The sequence below is a fragment of the Orbicella faveolata genome, unplaced genomic scaffold, assembly GCF_042242905.1.
Source record: "Orbicella faveolata isolate gen_17 unplaced genomic scaffold, um_ofav_v1 contig_34, whole genome shotgun sequence".
NCBI lineage: Eukaryota > Metazoa > Cnidaria > Anthozoa > Scleractinia > Merulinidae > Orbicella > Orbicella faveolata.
In genome coordinates, this window is record NW_028301563.1 from 11,962,254 (window position 1) to 11,980,000 (window position 17,747).

General features: G+C 38.9%; 1 long non-coding RNA gene across 2 annotated transcripts; it reads left to right on the forward strand.

Moving 5' to 3' along the window:
* Positions 1–8,391: 8,391 nt before the first annotated feature.
* LOC149104794 (uncharacterized) lies at positions 8,392–10,378 on the forward strand. 2 transcript variants are annotated; one of them, XR_016201262.1, is made up of 4 exons: positions 8,392–8,659; positions 8,876–9,489; positions 9,892–10,031; positions 10,277–10,378. It is a non-coding gene; the product is annotated as an uncharacterized LOC149104794 (long non-coding RNA). The 2 variants fall into 2 exon arrangements; XR_016201263.1 differs by having other exon boundaries at positions 9,207–9,489.
* The last annotated feature ends 7,369 nt before the right edge of the window (positions 10,379–17,747 follow it).

Here is a 17,747-nt window from a genome sequence, read left to right on the forward strand (position 1 = left end):
ATTTGGGTAAAAAGTTAATAGGATGCAAGAAATTTAGGGGAAATATTAATGGGGTAGAGCATGTTTAGAACAGATAAAACAGGACATTAATTGAGTAGGAAATCGTTGAGCTGGATTTAACAGGATACAAGATATTTAGGACAAAAATTAATAGGATAAGAGATACACCGACACACACCCCCCCCCCCCTCCCCCCTTCCAGTATGGGGCCTCAACAATGGTTAGCTGTTTAGGATAAAATAAATGTGTGTCAACTGCTATAAGCATTTATTCTGGACTCTTAGTACTTATATCACGGTGGAATATGAAAGTTTTGTATCAGATTTTAGGGGTTTTAAGGTTAGGTAACGCTGCTCCTTGTTAGTAATTTCGAAGCCCACACTTGTTACACTGAATAGATAGATAAAGACAGGGCTGGAGAAATAAACAGAAAATGAAATGTGTTCCGAATTTTGTACCGTTTAACACGAATTTCTTACATGGCAACCTTTGTGTCTGCAAAGAGATCGAGGCACAACATTCCACACTATATTCGTAAACAACTATCCTAATCTCATTGACAGCCATTAGTTTTTGACGAGAATTTTCATTTATTACAAATAGAATACGGATGAACTCCAATAAAAAGCCTCTTCCTTGTTTTTTTCACCAAATACTGCGAAAGGCAGCAGACTGACAAGCAGTGCGCAAGAAAAGTTCAATTCTCAGGTCAGGAAACGGCCATAAAAGTCGAAGCAATTACTGTAGCACAAAAGATGAGGCGCTCAAAAGACGAGGCCAGAATTAGGCGGTTCATCTGTGATGAGTTCCTGACTCCTTGCCACGTTTAATCCTTCCTCTCGCGAATGGCTTCAAAGCTCAGAAACAGACAGGAGAAGGTCCTCCAAGAAGACACAACAACCGCTCAGAATCAAGCTGCAGATATTTTTCACAAGAGTCGTTTAACTCATCCAATTGCTTATGACTCATTCAACTTGTGTGCCTTAAACGCATCTATAATGTCTTTAAAAAGCTAAGCGTCAACATTAGTGCTTCGCTTGATAGATGCGGGTATTTTAAAGCGCCCTGCATAGGGTTGAAAACTAGTCTTGTGCAGACGTGCAGCTGTGCTCCATCACAGAACTGAACGACATTAGCGGCTGTGGGGTGCCTCAGGCTCATAACGAAGGGTGCCTACAAAATACAAACGTGTATCTTTCCGCCAGATTAAGAAAACGTGGAAAAAGTAGATCTTAGCCAGGGTTATTAGAATCTACAAAGAAAACTGGGGATGGTCATTAATTTTTCCGAGATAATTAGCTACTGCTGACGGTAGCATTTTTCTGAAAAAAAGGTAAAGATATTTCTTCACAGATTCTCCTAAGGTCCGCCTTTACATGCAGAAAACTAAACATATTAAAAAACATCTTTAAACTACGTGGTAAGTGGTAACATAAAAACCACTTTTGATATGTAGTTAATAACAGAATCGTCGCAACAGCACTCCTCTGGCTTAGCCAAAATACAGTCTACATAACTTTTCCTCACAGCCAAAAACTAATGCATTGTCGAATAGGCTTGCCACTTCCAGTTCATACCATAAAATGTAGCCATAATCACCCCTTTTTTTAAAGTTAAATGAGTTCTTTCATCCTTTCGAAAACTTTGTCGGTGTCCGTTACATTTTTTACTGTTACTTTCCAAATAAGTTAAACATTGATGTCTCTCGCAGTTGTTTTGCGCGCGCGTTATGCCATCTACAGTTGAATTTCAGTATGATTTTTTCTACGGATACGATAAAAGCTAGTTTTTCAGCTGGAAGCCGTTCACAGTTAGTGCTTAGCGATATGCTGCTTTTCTGGTAATCCTGGTTTTAGTACAGGCTCGTAATTTTAGTGCGAAATTTTTTTCGGCCAAAATAGGATTTTTTTGTCGCACGCTTGGTAGGGTAGTTAATTACGTCACTAGTTCCAACCAAGAGAAAATGAGGGGACAGAGAGGGACATTGAGGGCGTTGGCTGGGATATGTCGATTCCACTAAAGTTATTTTTAGTTTTAGACGGAAACAGAACTCTGTTTCCCCAGATGTCCGCATGATACCTTTCACCCGTTGATCAGGGAATTTTTAAAGGGCGGTCTGCGTGGAAATACGTTTTTGTCAGTAGAAGCGCGTAAAGAACCACAACATATTTGGAATAAAAACGCTGGGTGAAAGAAATATCAAAGTTTTTCCCCTGAAAATTTGAATCAAAGAAATCAGCGATGACAACAAGAAAGAATTTATTTGCTTTCATTTGTATAACAACATGCAGAGAGGTATCGTATTGTTCGATATTGAAAACATATATAACATGGAATACTGTTTCAAGCTGTAGCGATCCTGATACCTCTAAACGCATCGACGAAAGAAATCTTAGCCCACCGAAGAAAACTATTTTGGTTCCCACGGCAAAACTATTTTTGAACCCAGCGGCAAAATTACTCTCAACCCAGCGACAGGAGAATATGATTCTGGCCGAGCTGCAAAACAGTTCGGAGGGTAGCTAAAATATTTTGAATCTAGGAACCAAAACAACTCGAAGCCTAGCGATTAGCGACAGAAATCAACTTGAATACTAAATCACAACAAAGCAATTCCCAACCATACGACAGAAGTCTATTCAGTTTGAACCTCAACAGCGCAGATAAAACAACTCGGAGTGTAGCGATCAGCCCAGAAAATAACTCAACAAAACAACAGCTCAGAGCGATCAGTGATCAGCGACAGAAATAATGTTGAATAGCGGTACAGTGACAAATTGAAAAGAGCTCGCCGTGAAGCGACCTGCGACAGAAATAACTTGGACTCCAGCAACAAAACAGCTTGAGGTGGGACGACCAGTGACCGTCAGAAATAATTTTGAATACGATAACAAATACCTTAGAGTAGCGCTCAGCGAGAGAAATCATTTTGAATGCCGGCACAGCAATTAAACAACTAGAAGCATGGCAATCATGGGAATGTAGCAACAGAACTAGTTGTGAATACTGATACAGCGACAAAACAACTCCTGTAGCTCGGAGCGAAGCGATAACCGAAAGAAACCCGGGCAGAAATAGTTTTGAATTCACAGAGAAACAGAACAACTCACAGCGCGGTAGTGATCAGCGACAGAAACAATTTTTCTGTTCAACGACGAAACAACTCGCATTCAAGTGACAAAAAATGATTTTGTACCAGCAACTAAAGTACATTGAACTGAGCGAAAGGGACAACTTCTTCTGACTGCTTTTCCAACAAAGAAAACCAGAAAAAACGGAGGTGTCATCTTCGTTTGATCATGTTCATGCCACGTTTTCTTCACCTTCGGTTAATTTGCACTAATGTAAGCTTTCTCTCTTCGGTGTGGGGAGAAAATCTCATTGTCCTTGCCAACATCAATGTCGAAGTCCATCGCCTCCATTTGAAAAAGCCACAGTGCATAGTCCATAACAGCAGCCACGACCTTTATAACATGCTCCGCCGGAATGTTTTGTTGACCACTCAGAACTACATTTCCGCCCGTCTGCATGTGCCATTTTATTCCCAAGGAAATGTAAAAATATATCTCCCACATTGATTTATCCAGCCAGAAATACCAACTGTCTCTAATGTACCCGTAAAAGGCGCTCCTATCGAAAAAGCGTATTTCCCCGTGGACCGCCGTTACTAAACTGTCTGATCACCTAAAGAATAATGGTATCATGCGGACGTAAAAGGAAATGCACTCCCGTTGTTTTCGGCAACCCTAAAATAACTTTAGCGGAATTGACATATCCCAAAGCCTGGACTGGGAGCCTCCCTCTCTGTCCCTCATTTTCTCTTGTTCCAACCCAAGCCCGCGCCTGGCGTTTAAACCATGCCTGAAAAAGAAGGCACCGTCCTTAACTTCAGTAATTTTCTGAGCATTTTCTTTTCTGATGCAAAAGTGAAACGGTTAAGAAAATGTAAAAAAATTCAATAAAAAGTCGCTTATCATTACTTCCTGCGCACTATTCGTCAGTCTGTTGTCGTTTGCAAAATTTGATGGCACTTCCAGCAGCGAAAGACACAACTGTCTCGCTCTATCTGATCTAAACATGCTCTACCCCATTAAATAATCTGGTTTTCTCTCATCACAGTTATTAACCTTCTACCTTTTTATTTCAAAACAGATATCGATGACTGTACAAGTCATCCCTGTAAGAACAACGCGGCCTGCACAGACCGAGTGAACGGATTCAACTGCAGCTGCGCACCAGGATTTAATGGTACAGAATGTGAAACAGGTAACTATACCCAAAATTCATTTTCCTTTGATTTTTAAACTGCTTAAAGAGAGGAGAAACAGATATTTTTGCTTATGCATTTTTGGTTAAAGAAGGCACAATTGTTTTTCTACAACTTTCTTTTTTCTCAATAATTCTGTCCAATTGACCTATCCAAGTCTCTAAGGAGCGAAATTTGGGCCGATAAGCGATCTTATGCATTTTTGGTTATTTTGCAGATATTGGTAGTTGTGGGTCTATCGCATACCGTAAAATCTCAAGTTAAAGCCCTGGGATCATATAACGTCATAAGGGGTTTTGTGTGGGCTTAAAGACGGGGGGGGGGGGGGGGGGCGCTTATATCCGGGGGCATATAAGTGGAATAAAAATAATGTTTCGGAATGACGAGATAAAACGTAACTGAGCAACGAATTAAAGCTAACATATCATTACATTTAGAGCTATTAGATTTATGATACATTTATTGTGCGTCACAATAAACGGAGAATATGTTTCAAAAACATCTATAAAACACTAGTATGACTGGGACAACTGGAAAGGAACAGAACGTTATCTGATTTATAAATTAGATGGGCTCGTATCCGGGGGGGGGGGGGGGGCTGATATCTGGAATAATATCTCTGTCAACAAATAGAACGGTTTATTTCCGGGGAGGCTTTAACGTGGCATTTTATGGTATGACCGTGATTAACTTTCTGCCTTATCACATTTAAACAGATATCGATGATTGTACAAGTCATCCCTGTAAGAACAACGCGACCTACACAGACCGAGTGAACGGATTCAACTGCAGCTGTGCACCAGGCTTTAATGGAACACAATGTGAAACAGGTAATCGTAACAGTTAACTTCATCAACCTTATCGTTCGTGTAAATAATAGGACAGCAGTGTTCACAAACGATTGGGAGCCAATCAAATGGTATATTTTCTAGAAACTTACAGCCACTGGAGAAAGGAAAACAAATGGAAATTCGTCTTTGAATATTATTGCCACGAGTAAACCAAAAGATAAACTGGGCCTTTTTTGGAGTTGCTGCCGGAAACTTTGATCTTTTTTTTTTTCAGCAGGAATTTTTCAATTCCTTCTTTGCAGCATATTTCCTTGTAAAAGTTTCCCTGTGAGCAGACACACGGCCCAAAGTTACACGTGCTAAGAACACTTGGAGGTGTGGTTCCATGGTCATAACCTTCATTCTGGGGAAAAGGGGACAGATAAGGAATTTACCGGATGGGTATGGCTTCAGGGCCGATTTTACACCTGCTGTGGCCAGGTGGGGGAGAAATAATGCGAAGAGTTATTCGAAAGTGAAGACATCTATTTTTCTCAGACAAGTGACGAGTGAGTGTTGCGGTGTTGATGTTTTTCTAATGCGGTGATGCGGTGAATAAAATCTCAACTTGCGGTGTTGCGGTGATCTCAAACCCTGCGGTGTGCGATGTTTGTGTTTTTCACGCTGCGGTGTTCGGTGAAATGAAATTGTTTGCGGTGCTGGGGTTTTTTGATTTACCATTCTCAAACCTAAATTGAACCTAAATTTAGCATGTAAACTTGGTTACTCCATGCTAATTTATGACAAACACGTACCATTGAGCTGAGGTTAATAGTTTGTAACAAAATGCAGACCATCACTTTCTAGTCAATCTTCAATAGACCTTCAGTAGACCTTTGGCTGCCAATCCGAAGCTGTTTTTATTTATGTTTATACGCAAATTGAAAAGTAACTCGACCTCTGCCACCCAGAGCTCAGTGTTCGGTATACACGTGGAGGAGCGAGGACGAAACAATCCTGGAAAATCTGGAAACGCCAAGGGCGAATATAATGTATTATCAGGAGCCATAGTCGGGGACGGAGACCGTAAGTCTTGGGATCCGCGCGCACCTATGATATGGAACAATTTTTTCTATTTTTAGAACAAATTACGCCATCCTGACGTCATATATCCGCGCGGATCCGCGCACGTGTCGGATGCTCTCGCATGGATGTCGTCACGTTGAGTGATCAAATGGTGAGAGCTGCGAGATTCTCTTGCAGATTTTTCACAGCGATGGCAGGGAATAAGGCAGGGAATAAGAACCAGGACTCTTATATGTAGTTTTATGCTCTGAGCTAATGGAAAAGTTGAGTTTTTTTTTTTTTTTTTTCGCGCTGTGAATGAATAATATCTGCTCGCGCTAGTTGTACGCGTAAGTTTTTCGTTTGTTCCGTGTAGAAAAGTTATGTAAGAAAACTCTTTACTCTGGTATCGAATTGATTTGTGAGTTTCCCAAAAAATGCTTAATCATAACCAAACCCTGTTTTTGATAGTTTCTTATGGTTTCTGTCTGTTTGGCGAGTTTGCAAAAGTTTTTGAAAGGAAGGTCTGACGCGTACATTCAGTAGCTCATTTGCATAGTGTAGCGCGCGCTCTTTCAAGTCCGAGTCGGTGTTTTCAATTGTCAACAAACCTTGACAAAGATTTATTTCGTGGTCTTTTGTGCCGAGATGCTGCAACAGTTTCCACGAACGCCAAAAGGCTACTAATATCATGTGTGTTTCTTTAACATAGTGAAATTTTACGCGGCGAAAATAAAACAAACAAGGAGTTTTGATAACTCAACCAAACAAAATCAAAATCGTTATTCGAGTTGATTAAAGAAAGCGTCGTCGTAATTTTGCTGATTATTTCTGCTGTATTCACATATTTTCAGCTAAGCTTTTAATATGTTCTCAAACATTTATCAACCTTAAACATATTTAAAAACTAGAGATATTATATGAGTTCGATGTACGTTTTCACAAAAATGGGGAAGTCCAATTTGTCATGTTTTACTGACTGTACAAAACACGCATCGGCGGGCACTCTTATTCATCGACAACAGACAATTATTTTTACACAAACAAAACTGAGCAGCATCTACAGACATAAACTTTATTGTCACTTATTGGGCCTTGATAAAACATCAACCGTTGCTTACAATTAAGGCGAAACTCAAACTTGCAATTATTTTTTTTTTATTTTACTTTTCGGTCGAGATAGACACTGGCGAAATCCTCGCAAACCTGTGGCAATAGGAGGGAAACTTTGAAGTCCTGAAACACTGCTATATCTAAATAGACCCAACTAGTTTTTTGCTGTGGTTTGGAAGAGCTGTTAATCTTCAACATATGTGAAACTTAAAGTGGAGTAATGTACAGCTCATGTAAAAGAAGCATCCGTCGGAACACAACTTGGTCAGCGATATCATATCTAAGCTTAAAGCGGAACATACCTAAATTCGATAATGTCTTACTTCACTCAAACTGGAGCAGCTTACGACGAAAATACTTAGCAAAATTCCAACAGACGTAAACGCGTTGAGTTGTGGGTCAAAAACATGACAAAATTTCGGGAATTTCGGACGCCATTTCCCCCGCGCGACATCCGCAAAAATCCTCGCAGCATGTACGCGCGTGGGCCTCAGGCGATGGCGCAATTTGTTCTAAAAATAGAATTATTGTCCCATATCATGGGGACAACCCCAATACTAGAAATGGCGCGCGCTTACGGTCTCCGTCCCCGATTATGGCTCCTGGTATTATTGACTGCCCAGCTTTTTTCTACGCAAAAAAGGAAAAGGTGGCGAAAACTACCGGCAACAAAATATATCCAGATGTCGCGTCGGCAGGGGAGAAAGAAGACTTTCTAAGCTAAGGAAGCTTTGTAAATTACACACGTATACTATTTTGTTTTTCCTTTTACTATTCGGTTTCGTCTAGAGGTCATTCTGATACTGGTTTATACCCATTCCCAGGTCCCGCGACTTTCTTGACCTTCTATTTTTTCAAACGATTATCGATATCGAACGTAAACGCAGCTAGCTCCGGAAAGCAATACTTCCAGTCAAGATAGGGCTTCAGTCTGTGGGTTTATACACCAAGAAAAGTGAGCGAAGTACATGTAAAAGAAGAGAGGGATCTGGGGTAAAGGCCATCTCTCGAGGCTCCTCTCTTTTTTCTTCGTCCGCTTCCCAGCTTCCCGCAAGGTTTCTTTACAAGAGCAAGAAAACTGATTTACTGGCATCAGCAGTATCGACACATGCGCAATAAAAAGCGTTGTGATGTGTTTATTTTGTGGAAAATTGTTGAGGTATAAAATTATTGTTTTAACAGTCCGGGATCGTTATCAGATTTGATAACCATGTGACGTCACAACATGGCGGCCATTTCAAAAACCGGCAATTTTCGTATTCACTTCGCTTTGCTCGTTATTTGTTCGATTATACTCGGGTAATTTACCCATAATTCTATTCGATAATTACCAGAAAAGAAGGAGCCTCACGTGTTTTGAAGATGGCGGTGGAAGACCAGCGTAAACGATGTAAAATGCTACTCGTAAAGTGAAACAGCGCTTGCAATTTTGCATCCAAACCAGGTATGTTTTTCATTTTGTCATTAGATTTAAGTTACTTGGAGATTTTTGCGGAAATCACAAAAAATATGTCGTTAATCTTCACGCCATATTCTTGGGATTTAACGTGTTTTTAGTGTTGTGCACGATCTGTGAAAAAAGTGCACGGGGGTATTTTGATTTGCGATGTGTTGTTCGTAACGGCGGCCATATTTACAGCTGCAATTGATGTGTTCCTAGGTATTGAGATGGCGGATGCTGGTACCCATAGAATCAAAATAGCAAATTTATGTCGATTTTGTGGATATTGCTTGGTGATTACATAGGGTAGGTTTATTGTTGTCGAGTTTTGCAGCATAAAATTTTCGTTCCTTTTAAACACACACCATTCAACTTTAAGAATTACTGGTGGAAAAATCAAGGAGTACGTAAAAGTAACTTACATAAATCATCTAAGCCCCTTCAGAAAAAATTATAGCTCTTAGTGAGTCGCTCGATTCATGGTACGGCAGTCCAGGTGGTCGGGAAACCACTTGCGAATCTAACATTAGTTGTTTATTTTCTTTTGAAGGGTTACCATGAGTTCAAAATCAAGGGGCCAGAAGGAACTCCTTTTCATGTCCTTCCTGAAAATTGGAAACAAAGACCCGTTCGCACTTCGTTGTGTTTTGCCAGAAATTAGAGAAATACCCGAGACACTTCTAGACGTGCCACAGTCTGGTATCCAAGAGCGCTAAGAAAAATTACACTTTGAGAGAAGTTGCTGGAAGACAGATAGGCCGGGTGCAATACTTCTTAAACAGGGAACTAAGACACCTTTCGGACTGCGGGAAAATCGGCAATCACATTAAAGGGTAAGTTGCCTATATTTTAGAGTCAATTTCAACAACTCGCGGTCCTGAAATATTTTCCGGAAATGCCGGCTAAACTAGGTCAGTTTTCTGGCACACCAGTCGTTATATAATGAAGCTTATTGTTGGATTTAGCGAGTGAACTATGGTACGAAAACATATTACTTGAATCATAGTTTCTTTTATATGAATCGGTCATTAAAAGCGTTTTTCCATATCACCGAATGCACAACAATAGACTACTGATCTACAACTAAAACAATTTTTTCCGGAAATGCCAAGACTTCCAAGTTTACTGTCACATCTCACAACATAAAGTGTTGCATGTACCCACCCATTCCACTGAACGGAGGTGTATCACGAATTAAAGTAAATATACCTGCTATATTTTTGCTGTTGTGCCAGAACCATATCAGGCGAGCCCACAACGACAAAGAGAACTCCAGTGCATCAAAGATGGAAACGAAATGTACAATACGGCAGAGGGGATTGAATTAGCAATCGCAGAAATGGAATTAGACGAGGGATGCGATATGGCCATCGAGGTAAGCTATTCTATCTTCAGTACATCTGGACAGAGAGTCGACAGAGGGAGGGTCGCGAATTGTTTCGATACTGTTAGTGATGAATCATAGTAGGAGATGTTTCGGTCCTAACCACGCTTCGCTCATGCAAATTGAACGAACTTCAGTTGCAGCTCTCTGCTTGGAATATAGAAGCAACTTGTTCAGTGTCAATTTGTGAACTCAAGATGTATTTACTGTTAGTGTTTCGTTTATATTTTATACAGACTGTTGAACAGCCAGCTTCGCCAACTATCAAGAAAATGAAGCCTGAGTGAAAATAGAAGCTATCATATTAGTATCAATAAACAACGCTTTTGTGAACAGAATACCTGTTGTCTACCTTCGTGTGTTTTAACTTGGAACAAATATTATACGGTGTCTATCTGAAAATGAAACTTTTCGCAGTAGCTTTTGGACAAAGACAGTTTTCTTCCATACATCTCTGTTTCTATTCCATAATCCAGTAACCTATTGTGAAACAAACATACAATTAATTAAATGAAATTGTATTGTGATGTTGTGAAAAAAGTAACTCCTTTCATCGCAGCGCCCCGTCGACTGCCATATTGAATTATACACTGTTGCTACCAAATAATGTCACGTGAACGAAAACTTGTGCAGCGATTGGTTGATGGTTTGTTTTGGTCGAGGTTATCAAATCTGATAACGATCCCGGACTGTTTAAGTGTAGATGAACGAATCATGGCGCTAAAAATATGAGTTGCGGTGACGGTGTTTCGTTGACTTTTCTTGCGGTGATGCGGTGTTCGTTAATTGTTTTTGCGGTGTTGCGGTGTTCAGAACCCCCCCCCCCCCCCATGTCCCCCTCTTTACTGATTTTTTTGTTATTTTCATGTGTTAAGTAGTTTATTTCACCAGAGTTCCTTTTCCTTGGCTCGTAATGGGACACTTAACCGTCCACTGTGACACTGAAATACTAACACTTACATCCCTTTGTTTTTAGACATTGACGAGTGCGGTGCACAGGTCAACCCATGTGATGCTGTAGCAAACTCTGAGTGCAAGAATACGGATGGATCGTACAACTGCCAGTGCAAAGATGGATTTGTAATGAACGGTCTTAATTGTGAAGGTGAAACACAGTTTTATCATTAGTATGGATATGTTATACTCTGTTTTAATTAGTTACAGTTACTAACTTTGTTTCTCGTTATGTAAGGACAGTTTGCCACATTTAAGAATCTTATTTAACAAGTAGGCATGTATCAGGAAAAAATTAATAAACAACCCATATGAAGTTAGAATCCATTACATAGTTGGTTAAAGTATCCCACATGGTATTCCTCCAGCGGTTTATCCAATGCCAGAGAGTAAACACACCTTAGTGGAGAAACACTGGCGCTGATTGCGATGTTCTAGCACTTACAGCCGATAAATATCATCGCCTGAAGGACAAATTTTATTCACCTATGGCTAACCTACAGGTTACCCAACGATATTTGAACTGGAAATTTAAAATGTAAATTAAATATGAAGATTTTCTTGTATAAACAGACAAAAAGGTGGTAATTAATACCTATTGTAAAAGCTATATTTCGGTGGCGAGATCTTTTAACAACCTTGTTCCCAGGAAAAATAGAAACGAAGACAAATCATATAGAAATGTTTGCGCATGACCGGATGTAATAAAGTGATGTAAAATTGAACAAAATATATGAAGTGACTGTATTCAAATTACAAGACAAATCATATAGAAATGTTTGTGCATGACCCAGGCGGTGTTGGACACGACTCGCAAAGCATGCCGGGAGAAATTTTCCCTGGAGCTCATTTTCATCTGATCGCTGAACGCCAAACATCTCCACGAGCTGATGGTGATGTGGAAATATGACTTATAGGAGGTTCGTTCGCATCCGATGCTGAAAGAAATGTGCAATGACATCCATATGAAATGTTCCGCACGCCAAGTAATAGCTGTAGATGACTTCTGCTCAATTTACAAAGTCACCATTTTCAGTGCTAAACAGATGATTTTAGGAATCGAAGCTTCGCGGTTCGTCGAATTTGTACGGTTGAAAGATAAATTATGTGTGAAGTGTATCAGTGTATCGCTGGCCATCAACATGGTTGTTGACAGACATTATGTTTTCGTTCGACGGTATAAAGAGAGCTGAGAAGGAAAACCTACGAAGGAAAGGGTTGAATAATTCGAAATCAAAGCAATGTTTTGTCCTTGAAAACTTGTGTAAAGCTTGATTAATCGAGTTTCGCCCGCTGTATTTCCTTATTAACCAAAAGGAGTCATAAACAACTTGCTAATGAGCTATGGCTCTTTCAAAATAACAAAAATAATTTGCATTAAATGGAATTAAAAAACTAGAAGCTTAATGGGAGAAGTAGGGTATGTTTTGCTTCAATGTAAGAGGTAAAAAAATAATTGTATTCGTCCCCTGTACCAGGTCACACTTCCAGCAAATTCTTGTTCAACTTACAAATCCAAGATTAAATATGTACTGTGTGGATCTATTTTGTGGACAATAACACGATTTTGGTCTTGTTCAACTTCCTTGAATGTGTTTAAAGTAAAAGGTCTACAAATGACTTTGCCTCAGACATTGCCACTGGCAATACCAATGTTCAAATTGATGAGAGTTTGAGATTTCTCTTTGCCTAGTGCTTAGGTGTAAGATGTGACTTGTATCTGCTCCAAGTGTCCATTCCTGGGTTCTCAGTACATGTGAGTCCAGGTAAAAGGGAAATCAGGCTCAATGGAAAGAAGGCTTGGTTGAGTTACATGAAATGAATGCTTTGGACAAATAATATACCTCATGCCATTTAAAGTGGTTGCAACTAAAATTGCAGATGGAAGATGTGAAAAAAAAACTGACTTACGTTTACTTACAAATAATAATTCAATTCCAAAGTATGCTTTTTAAACTGAATATTTGCAAAGTACTGACAAGCACAACAACAAAAAAAAAAAAAACAGCAAAATAGCACAAAAACCATATTCTGGAAACAGCAGCCAACATTAAGTTCACTTATAAAATAATTAGTAAACTGGAAGACTGTGAATGATAGGCACGGTCAATTAGCAATGACTGAATTGCTCATGGTCCTGTGCCTTCATTGCATGTGCTCATATCACATCTCTGCTGAAGTTTAAGGTTCAATGTAACTTGTGTAAACTAAGGGGAGCTCCTTACCCAGAACAGTGCTATGCAGGTCATTTGAAATATCTATCAGTTAAAAATTTATTATTTACTGCAAGTCCTGTGGTCAATAACGCAGTGATCATGTACCGATATTAACATTTCCTACATTGGCTGTTAAATATTTTGCCAAAAAGAGTCTCCACAGCACTTCCTCGTGTTGACTCGTAATGACTGTGACCAACTGAATTCAGAATAATCTATCATGTAGCTGTATCATAGATCATCTATAGTGTGATGTTTTGACTGAGATAACTAAATTGTAACAACATTTTAAAATACAAGTAGATGCACTATACTGAACACTCGCAGTATCTCCTAAAAATTGGGATTGCCATGCAGCTTTCTAAGTAGTCACTTGCATTGTGTCATTATATATTCTGTTTTGGTCTATTCCATTCTAAATTTGATATCCTAAACAGCAGCATGCTGTAGCTTTCCTTGTTAGATCACTACAATGTAATTGGATAAATTTGGTTCTTGAGAAATATAGCAAAGTTGATTCCAAGCCCATAGCCTTTTAAAATACCAGCGGGTAATTCAGCATTTGCTTCAAACACACTGGCTGGTCCTGCTCCTGGTGGGTTGACAATTATGCGTAACTATATACACGAAACACTTATTATTTATTGATGTATAGTCTCCCACTACTACCAACATTCAAAGAAAAACAAGCCTAAAAAAAAGGGAGATCAAAAATAATCAGCCATAGACGACTGAACAATAACATCCGATCCAAGAGTAGTAAATTTCTGTTAGAGATAACAGACAGGCAGTGATCATGATAGTGAAAATTCACTGTAAATGAGATGATATCTTTAATGGACTAGCATCCAAAGCAGGATCCAAAAATCTTGAACATCGGACAAACAAACGGATTACAAACGCACTACAAAAAAAAAAAAAAAAAAAAAAAAAAAAAACATAACAAGAAAACATTAAGATGTAAAGGGAACAAGCCAAGCCCCAAAATAACAAGGGTAGAAATCACACAATCACTCCCGCGAAATACCGCGAACATCTGACAAATCAAGGAAAATGCCCCAACTTCAAGTCCGATTTTGACCATTGAAACGACGGGGCCCGCCTGGGTCCGCCGGACTTTTCTTAAAGTTAAACTCTCGATCTAAAGTTTCACACAAAAAAAATTCACAATACTGATCCCTGTTACCCTGCAAACGACCAAAAGAATATCCATGTCAAGCGCGTGTGGTAAACAAACGTTTTCAACATAGCATGATTTTCATTGACTAGTTCTGATGCAAAAATTGCTTACCTGCACTTGAGGCGAGGCTAATAACTGGTCTAGATATCACACTAGCAGCTCCTAGAAAAAGTTCGTTTGATTCTCATGATGAGTGCAGAAATCGGTCGAGAAACGACAACCTACTCTCCATTCGCAACGAAAAATGTGTCCGCCATTGCTCCGGCTGAGACGACATATGATCGGTCGAATACTGTCACGTGAACCGTGTCCAACACCGCCTGTACATGACCGGAAGTAATAAATTGAGATAAAATTGAACAAAATATATGAAGTAACTACATTCAAACTACAAGTAACACGCAACAACACAGCACGAAAGAGGTATCTACGGATCAGGGGAGAGTTGTTTACGTATTACTTTGTTTGTTTTTTTTTAGTTGACATATGTAAGAACTACCAAACTCTGACAGATGCTACAAGAAAATATGACTACCTAACACAAAACCGCAAATGTGACAACACACTCAATGGCTGGTATCGCTTCCAAGGAGCTGCGGGCACAAAAATGGTGACCACATGTCCACTGAAAAGCAGATGTGATGCAAACTTCCCTGCCTGGTTAAGTGATGGTCATCCTACAGTGGCTGAGGGTACAGTCAGAAGAAAAGTCTGCATTAACCGGTTTAACGTCTGTTGCGAGAGCTCAGTCTACATTCAAGTAAAGAACTGCAGCTCCTACTATATCTACAGGTTGGAAAGCCCAGGGGTTTGTGATACCCGATATTGCAGTACTGACTAATCCGATCATAGCATATGAGATTTCTGTATTAGTTAGCTTCAGTTGAATACTAGTGGCAAGCGACTTAGATCATTTTCTCTTGCAGTGCCAAGCGGTCATTACTTCCCGACATGATTACCTACAGTAAAACTTAATCATGGCCTGGTTGTTCAAAGCATCACCAAGCTAGTCCAAAATTAGTGTTACTCATTTATAAACTTAAGCCATTATTTTTCTCTCAATTTTTGACGATGGGTTGCAAGATCTAAGTCCTCTAAAAATTAGCAAAGAAAATACTTTACCCATGAAAGAAAACTTTAAACCTCCGTCAACTCTTAAACCTGGATTACGAAAAACCTGACAACTATAAACAAACAAAATGCACATCGAATTTCAGGCGTTTCTCGGGAGAAGACTTGACGGCGTGACATAAAACGGCTGTTTTTTTTAGGCAAGACACTGTAACGCTGTACAGTGAGCTAGTAGATGCATAGCAATAATATCAACGCGAATAGCATTAGCAAAGTAACTCGCATTCTCTTAACAAAAGTAAAGGCTTTAAAGAAATTAGTTCCTCAAGTTGATTTGTCATAACTTTACACATTTTGTATTGTAAGAGAGCTTCTGGGGAATTTGTTTGGCCATGCAGTAAAGCCGGACATTGAATCAAACCAGGTCTATTCTTGTCGGTGATTTAAGCAATCCATTTCCTCTCGTTTATAGAGAAGGAAATAGAGTGTGATTAGGAAAACTTAACATCTGGTAATTTTTTCAATATTCAGTCGTTTATATAATTTGTGAAAAGTGAAGGTTATTTAAAACTTTCGTAACTTCCATTCCTCAAGACAAGAGACTCTAAAAAGCAATTTGATTTGAAAGCCTGAGTAACGATTTTTCTTGATTGCAAGGAACAACCATTACTTTGTCTTATCTTGAAAACTGCTCTTCCTATCGGTTTAGCTTAATTTGTTTAAAAGTTATTGAACACTTTTTAACCAGTTTTGATTGAAATTGTAAGCAGTATACAATATACAATATACACGTTTTTAGCTCGTGTAGGTTAACTTTTGTGTTTTATGTTTGTTTATCTGTGTTTTTGTTCGATTTGGTTTCTCAAAAAATGTATCTAGTGTAATCGCCTGTAGGGAATGGCAAAAGTTTTTTAGTAAATATGGTTGGCTATTGCCTAGACAACAATCAAAATTAAAAATTTGCTGACATCCCATACATTACACAATCAATTTGTACAAAATAGTAACTTCTCGTAAATTTAACTTAGTAGCACAGCCTACTTTCTGTATTATAAGCAGACCGAGAAGTTTTACAATTTTTTTTTCTTTTGATACAGCTTTTTGTTTCTTTTTAAAGTTGGTTTAAATCTTTTAAGTTTAGAATTAAACACTAAACTAGTAGTAGACCTCTTCAGGAATATTTACAAACATGCACTAAACGCCTGCATTTAAGCTACGCCAGCGGCTATTTCGAAGACGCGAACCACTAAGGTTTTGTCGGATTTACGAAAGGACACAGGCCACGTTGTGAAATATTTACATAAGGCGTGACAAAGTTTTTGGCTCACGGTTTCAGCCGCCGTAGTGCCAATGAATGCGATAGCGTCAGGCGCCTGTACAGGACGGGTAGAGAGGAGAGAATTATGAATTCCTTGCACGGTTGAAAATGCCGGCTGATATGTAATGACGGTGGTGGAACTCTCTAGGTACAATATGGCGGATTTTACAAAAGAAATTATCTCATCACTGAAAGTTCCAAGGCTGCTGATTTCTGTCGGTTGCAGCATGTTGAGCTGGTAAATTATGTGTACATAATGTACATACTAACGGGCCGACAAAAGAAATCTCCAGACATTTTGCCTGTTTCCTCACCCTATCAAAAAAACTCTTCCTTCGGTAATCTAACCAAGAAACAATTCAGTTTGTCTCCTCTTTCGTTCAGCCCAACATCTGTCTCAAAATTCTCTTTGGTGTTTCAACTTTTCTAATCAGATTGATATGAGAATTTCACTTTTTATCACATCGATTTATATTAAGCTTTGTTTAATTCTTCAATGATATTCTTCAAGGATTTTGCCTTACGTCATTCACACATTATTTCGTAATCTTAGTCTTCCTATTCCTCAGTTAACTCCACTGTGATAGAATCCAGGCAACGAAGTTATTTCCACAGACAGGCTTCTTTCAGGGAATGGTCAAACTCCTTACTTTAATTTGTAAATATATTTAAGTTGTAGTGCTAACATGGTATAAGGTATACAAACAGACAATAGTCACTTACAGATATACGTCCAGTACCTTTGTTATTTGATTCTGCATATGTTAATTAATAAATAATGAATATCAATAACCCTTTTCAACTTTTCTCATTTGCATGCGAGACAGTTTCTGGCCGAAACTACAAAATGTCCAAAATTGCCTTGCTTACAAGTTGGATTATGGTTAAAAATTGTTATTATTGGGACAGTTTTTAAGTCTATAAGTACCTTGTAAGTTTTAAAGTCTATTTGAAACTATGAATAATCA